We start from the raw sequence: 7,053 nt of genomic DNA, 5'->3' as shown, positions 1-7,053 counted from the left end.
CCCTCCACCCTGTCTACTGCAGTGACAATGGGATTTGTCACTGTGCCCCCTCCATCCCAGCAGAGGATCCACTGCAATCCAGTGCACACCCTGGAAAGCAGCTCCCACTGGTGCTGGGATTGGAGCCTGGCTGTTCCAGGGATGTCACTGCTCTGGGGCCACATCTGGAGAAGCCACTGCCCCTTGGCTGCAGCAGCTGGCTGGCTCCAGCCCCTGGAAGGAGTCCTTTGCCTGGCCATGGAAAACCATTAGGACTCTGAGTGGGGTCCAGGCCAGCTGGACACGATCTGCAGCCTTTGAGGAGCTCCCCGTGCCAAAATGTGGCTTTTCTTTGAAGCTCAAACACCTCCACGGCTCTCCAGGGAAATTGGGAGCTGCAAGGGGCCAGCAGCTCCTCTGCCTGGTGAGATCCCAGCTGGGATGTCACTCCCACGGGGAATGGTGGCATTTGGTGGCACCTGGGAGGTGGCAATGGGTAGAGGGGGCAGAGGGAAAGGGGGGGAAGCTTTGCTGCTCCATGAGATCTTTGGGGGCTGTTGAAAATCCAAACCACGGGCCCCAAGAATCCTCTGGGCAGGGAAGGAGGAGCTGCCAGGCTTCCTGCAGCCTTTAGGATGCTAAAAAGTGAATTTTCCCAACTCCCTGAGCCAAACTGGCACCAGTCAGTTAAAAAATGGGAAGAGCTGGAGCCTGTCCTGGCCTTGGGAGCAGAATCCTGCTGGTGTGGGCATCCCTGTGGCTTTGGGAGGAACTAGGAGCCTTAGAGAGGGTGGGAACAGGGATTGGGATAGGCATGAGGAAGAGGATGGAGACAAGAAAGGGGACGAGGATAAGGATGGGGACTGTGATGGGGATGGGGTCAGGGATGAGGATGGGGAGGTGGGAATGGGACAGAGACAGGGATGGGGATGGGACAGAGACAGGGATGGGGATGGGACAGAGACAGGGATGGGAATGGGACAGAGACAGGGACGGACGTTGGGATAGGGACAAGGATTGGGATGGGGAGATGGGAATGGGTAGGGATGGGGATAGGGATGGGACAGAGATAGGGATGGATGTTGGGATGGGGACAAGGATTGGGATGGGTATAGAAACAGGGATAAAGATGGAGACAAGGATGGGGATGGGACAAGGATGAGGATGGGCAATAGAGAATGAAGAGGAAGGTGAGGAAAGGGGCAAGGATGGGGGTGTGGATGGGCACAGGAATAGGTTTTGGGATGTAGATGGGATTGGAGATGGGGGTGAGGATGAGGCTGAGGATGAAGATGGGGATGGGGACAAGGATGAGGCTGGGGACAGGATATGGATGGGGACAGGGACAGGGACAGGCTGTGCTCGCCCACAGCCTGTGCTGGGAAGGGAGGTGGCACAGGGACCCTGTAATCACTTCCATGTGCCTCGGCAGAGCCTCTGGCTGCAGGGTCCATCCTTTCTCACAGCTTGGGCATAAAAACAATCCAGAGCCGTTTCCTGGGAGGCATTTTGGGCAGAAACAGATGTGCTGACATTATGGAAATGGGGGAAGATCTGCGATGGGGCTGAGGATGGATCTGTCCCCACCCAGCAGACACTCCCAGCTGGAGTGTGCTAAAAATCCCCGTGCTAAACTGGGAACACCAGGACAAGGCACTGGTCACTCTCCTGCCAGGCTGGCACCTCCCTGTCCTGCTGAAGTCTCACCTTGCCCTGGGCTCCAGCCAGGAGCAGGAAAAGCAGAGGAATCCCTGGCTCAGAGGCTGCCGAGGCAGGAAATCCCGGCCGGCTGTCCCTCCCCCGAGCATGGCAGCGCTGGAATTGCTGAGCAGAGATAAGGACAGCAGCAGGAAACCCTCACCTCTCCCGGGTGGAAAGGGAAGGAAGGGAAGCGCCATTCCCGGCGGTGGGAGCGGGGCTGGGGGCTGCAGCACGCAGCGGAGGCTCGCAGGATGCCGAGGATTTGGGGGATTTGGGATGCCTGCAGGGAAGCAGGGCTGGGACAAGGGCAGGGATTCAGGCGGTGCTGGCACGGCTCGGCCAGCAGGGCCCCGCTGCCAGCTGGGTTAGTGGGTCACTGCAGTGAAGCCCTGGGAGCGTTTCTGCCCCTGGATGTGGGAAACCAGCCCTGCCCGAGGTCGGGGGTTTGGCAGGAAGGGCCAGGAAGCCCTGCCTTGGACAGGGCTGTGCACCCGGAGCTCCCTGGAGCAGCACCAAAACGGGTTCTGGCCTCATGTCCTAAGAAAAAGAGAAGCCTCTGGGGAGCCCCCTGATAGAATCATGGAATTGTTGAGGTTGGAAAAGCCCTCTAAGATCATCCAGTCCAACCTTTCCCCCCAGCACTGCCAAGACCACCATTGGCTCTGTCCCCAGGTGCCACATCCACACGGATTTTAAATCCCTCCAGGATGGGGAATCCATCACTGCCCTGGGCAGCTGTGCCAGGGCTGGACAAACCATTTTTTGTGAAGAATTTTTCTCAATACCCAATCTAAACCTCTCCTGGCACAACTTGAGGCCGTTTCCTCTTTCCTGTCCCTGTTCCCTGGGAGCACAGCCTGACCCCCACCTGGTTACCCTTTCCTTTCATGGAATAATAGAAAGAAAATTCTTCCACCCTGAATAAGTGGAATCTGCTGGGTAACACCAGCCAAACGTGACAGCAGCATTTCTGAGGCTCTGCAAAAGCAGACAGAACAAACCCAGGCCCCATCAGCTGCCCCCTGGCCCAGGAGGGTCTCCCGGCACAGCCCTGGCTTTGAGCTCATCCCTCAGGAACCATCTCAGAACCCTCATGTGGAGCCCCTCTCCAGCAGCAGGAACGAGCTCTGAGCTGTGCCAAGGACAAAGGGACACTCTCTGGGTGGCTGTGCCCTCCTGTGGGGTGGCTCTGCATCCCTCAGGCCACCCTGAGGGGTTTCTCCATCTCCCTGCCTCCCCTGGGGCTGTTTCCTTTCCTGGGAGCATCCTGAGGGAGCTGGCAGCAGGGCAGGTCCCCCCCAGCACAGCACCCAGCTCTCCACATCTCCATTTTTGGGAACACTTCTCATTCATTTTCCTCTCAATTCCTTGACTCGCTTCGCCTCGTGACTCAGCAGCTCCTGGTCCTGGCCTGCTGCAGGGACACAATTCCCAAAGGATCCAGGCATGGATTCACTTCCCAAAGGACCTAGGGATGGATTCACTTCCCAAAGGATCCAAGGATGGATTTACTGCCCAAAGGATCCAGGGATGGATTCACTTCCCAAAGGATCCAAGGATGGATTTACTGCCCAAAGGATCCAGGGATGGATTCACTTCCCAAAGGATCCAGGCATGGATTGACTTCCCGAAGGATCCAGGCATGGATTCACTTCCCAAAGGACCTAGGGATGGATTCACTTCCCAAAGGATCCACGGATGGATTCACTTCCCAAAGGATCCAGTCATGGATTCACTTCCCAAAGGATCCAGGGATGGAATCACTTCCCAAAGGATCCAGTCATGGATTGACTTCCCAAAGGATCCAGGGATGGATTCACTTCCCAAAGGATCCAGGGATGGATTCACTTCCCAAAGGATCCAGGGATGGATTCACTTCCCAGTGGACCCAGGATTTGCCCAAGGACAGCCACCCATGCTGAGGTGATTTCCCACCCTCCAGCCATGACCCAGCCATGGATCTTTCTGCCCAGGACATCACAGGTGTTGTGGGAGAGAGGTTTTCCTTAGGGAGAGTTGCAATTATGGGGTCCAGAACATGATTTTTTATAAAATGAGGGATTCTTGACAGCTTGGCTGGAGCAGAAATGTGGGAAGAGGTTTCAGTGAATGGAGAGGAGGAAAACCAAGCTGGATGAGGCTCAGAGCAACCAGGTCTAGTGGAAGCTGTCCCTGCCCATGGCAGGGGGCTGGAACGGGATGAGATTTAAGGTCCCTTCCAACCCAAACCCTTCTGGGATTCCAGGATTACACAGCTGGGAGGATTCAGTGGAGCTCAGCTCTCCCAGCACCCCGAGGAGCTGAAGACTCACAGGAGGGAAAAACATGGAAAAAACTTCCTGAGCCATCTGAGCCCCAGCCCAAAGAAACACTCCAGGTTTTACAATGTATTTTAAGACATAAAGGTAAAGAAAAAGGTTTTTTTTTTAATCTCTGGGGCTCTCCTTTCTTCCTTCCTTCCTTCCTCTCTCTAAATATTGCTGCAAAGCTGTTTTTGCTCCAGCAGCTGCCGGATGAGCGTGAGGAGCCCTGAGAGGCACAGAGCTTGCAGGGAGCTCCCAGCCCTGCCTGACTCTGACTGATTCCTGCTCCCCAAGATTAGCCAGGAGCTCCTTATTTGGTCCAGGCTCCAGCAAATTCCCTGGCAGAGGGGATTGCATCTGCAGGGAAATGAGCAGCCTGGATGGGTTTGTGCTGGGGCATCCAGGAGGGAGAGGGCTCAGAGCAGAGATCAAATCAGGGCTCAGAGCAGAGATAAAACCAGGGTTCAGAGTAGTGATAAAATCTGTGCTCAGAGCAGAGAGAAAACCAGGGCTCAGAACAGAGAGAAAATCAGGGCTTGAAGCAGAGAGAAAATCAGAGCTCAGAGCAGAGAGAAAATCAGTATTCAGAGCAGAGATAAAATCAGAGTTCAGAGAGAGAGAAAATCAGAGCTCAGAGCACAGAGAAAATCAGGGCCCAGAGCAGAGAGAAAATCAGGGCCCAGAGCAGAGAGAAAATCAGGGGCGTTTCCAGGGAGTCTCTGTTTGTCCCTGCAGCACAAAGCAGACACACATTGCCTGTCCCCATCACTCTCCAGAGCACAGAACCAGAGCAGAATCACAGAATTCCCTGAGCTGGAAGTGCCCCCAAGGATCAGAGCCCAACTCCTGGTCCTGCCCAGACCCCCCAACAATCCCACCCTGGGCATCCCTGGCAAAGCTGTCCAAGCACTCCTGGAGCTCTGGCAGCCTCGGGGCTGTGCCCATTCCCTGGGGAGCCTGGGCAGTGCCAGCACCCTCTGGGGGAAGGAAATTTCCCTGATATCCAACCTAAACCCCCCAACACAGGTGTGATCCTGCCCCACCCCAGGCCTCTGACCCCAATACGTGCTGGGCTGAGCTGCTGCAGCTTTGAGACCTTTCCTAGGGTGTTTATACCCAGAACCACGAGTTTGCTGCAGAATTAGGCTTTATTTGCTGCATGGATTAGGTGCCCCTGGAATCTGGCCAGCTTCTCCCCAGCTGGAAGTGGACAGGGAATCCCAGAATGGTTTGGGTTGGAAAGGACCTTAAATCCCATCTTGTTTCATGGGCAGGGACACATGCCCATGAAATGAGGGGGGATTTAAGGTCCTTTCCTCCTGGGGAAGCTGAGATCCCAGAACCTGCCCTGGGGGCACCATCAGAGATGGGATTCAGCCCTTCCCACAGCCCTAATGTTAAAAATAGCTTAGAAACTGTTGTAAAATAGTTGATAGATAGTTAAGCATGTGCTGTTAGTTTGGTTATTATATTGTAAAAGGGGTCAAAAGTGTAGTTATGAGAAATAAGGTACTCAAGGTACCATAACACACCTCAGTGAAGTGCAGCACCCCCCAACCTGGACAGGGCTGTAATGGGCCAACCAAACGCCTTAAACCTTCATGCAAATGAAGGATCCCAAAAGAAACCAATCCAAAGGGACAAAAAACAGGACAAAAAGGGGCTTCTGACCCAGGGAAGCTGTGCTGTTTCACCTGGAACATCGAGGATGGAGCAGCGCCGGCGCTGGGGCTGCTCAGCAGTGATGGCCTCGATGTCCCAGATGGAGCAGCACCAATTCAGTGGGTCAGAAGCCCCTTTTTATCCTGTTTTTTGTCCTTTGGATTGGTTTCTTTTGGGATCCTTCATTTGCATGAAGGTTTAAGGCGCTTGATTGGCCGATTACAGTTCTGTCCATGCTGGGGTGTGCTGCACTTTACTGAGCTGTGTTATGGTATCTTGAGTACTTTATTTCTCATAACTACCCTTTAACCCCTTCTACAATATAATAACTGTTCCAGATTGCAAGGCAAGATGTTTTCTATTACCACCTGTATGGCAGATTATCTTTTGTCAAGCGGGCAGTTTGCCTTATCTCTCACTTTGAATGACCACACTCACTCCTTCCACGGGGACACACCTGCTGATAACAGCCATTGAATGTCCCTGCATGGCTGGTAAGAACTACAGCATCCCATTGGGAGATGTGAGCCCAGAGGGAGGAGCCAAGCATTCCTACCTGGATATAATCCAGAGGTTTTTGAGACACCAGCACGGCTTTCTCCATGGGATTCCCCAGAGGAGCAGCAGCTGCCTCTCCTTCCACTGGATCTGCAGAGGAAGACTCCACCCTTCTCCAGGATCCCTGCTCCAGCAGAGCCACCCCTGGCACTGCAGGAGGGCTGAGCCACAATTCCAATGGGGCTGCTGCCAGCACCCTGACCCACAGGGTGTCAGGCTGGGTTCTGACTCTGGCACTGTTGGTTTGGTTCACTGCATTGTTTATTTTATCCTTTGATTTTTTTTCTTCCCTATTAAAGAACTGTTATTTCCTGCTCCCATCTTTTTGCCTGAGAGCCCCTTTAATTTAAAATTTACAGCAATTTGGAGGGGTGGGGAGGGTTTACATTTTCCATTTCAGGGGAGGTTCCTGCCTTCCTTAGCAGACACCTGGCTTTCCAAACCGAGACATAACCAAACTAACAGTACATGCTTAACCATCTATCACCTATTTAACAACAGTCTCTAACCTATTTTCAACACTAACAAACCCAAGTCTCCCCCCAAAACCTCTCTCCAGCTCATCTCTCCTCTCCTGACCTCCTGGGGCCTCCAGCCCTGACCCTGCAGCCCCGGAGGGCTTGGGGGGTGACTAATCCCAGCAATCAGCCTCGTTCCCTGCATTTATCTGCTTCCTGCCTTTGTCTGCCCCTGACAGCTCCTCGCAGCAAATCCTCTCCCAGCCCCATTTCCCCGGCTCCATCTCCCCCGCCAGCCTTTGTCCCGCGGAGCCCCTCGGGGCTGGGTGAGGAGGTTATTGCCCCTCGACACGTGTCCCCTGTGTCCCCTGCGTCCAAAATCCAGCGGCCGG

This window comes from Molothrus ater, chromosome 6 (genome assembly GCF_012460135.2).
Source record: "Molothrus ater isolate BHLD 08-10-18 breed brown headed cowbird chromosome 6, BPBGC_Mater_1.1, whole genome shotgun sequence".
In the NCBI taxonomy this organism is placed as follows: domain Eukaryota; kingdom Metazoa; phylum Chordata; class Aves; order Passeriformes; family Icteridae; genus Molothrus; species Molothrus ater.
The sequence above is the reverse complement of the archived record's forward strand: the minus strand, read 5'-3'. Positions refer to the sequence as shown.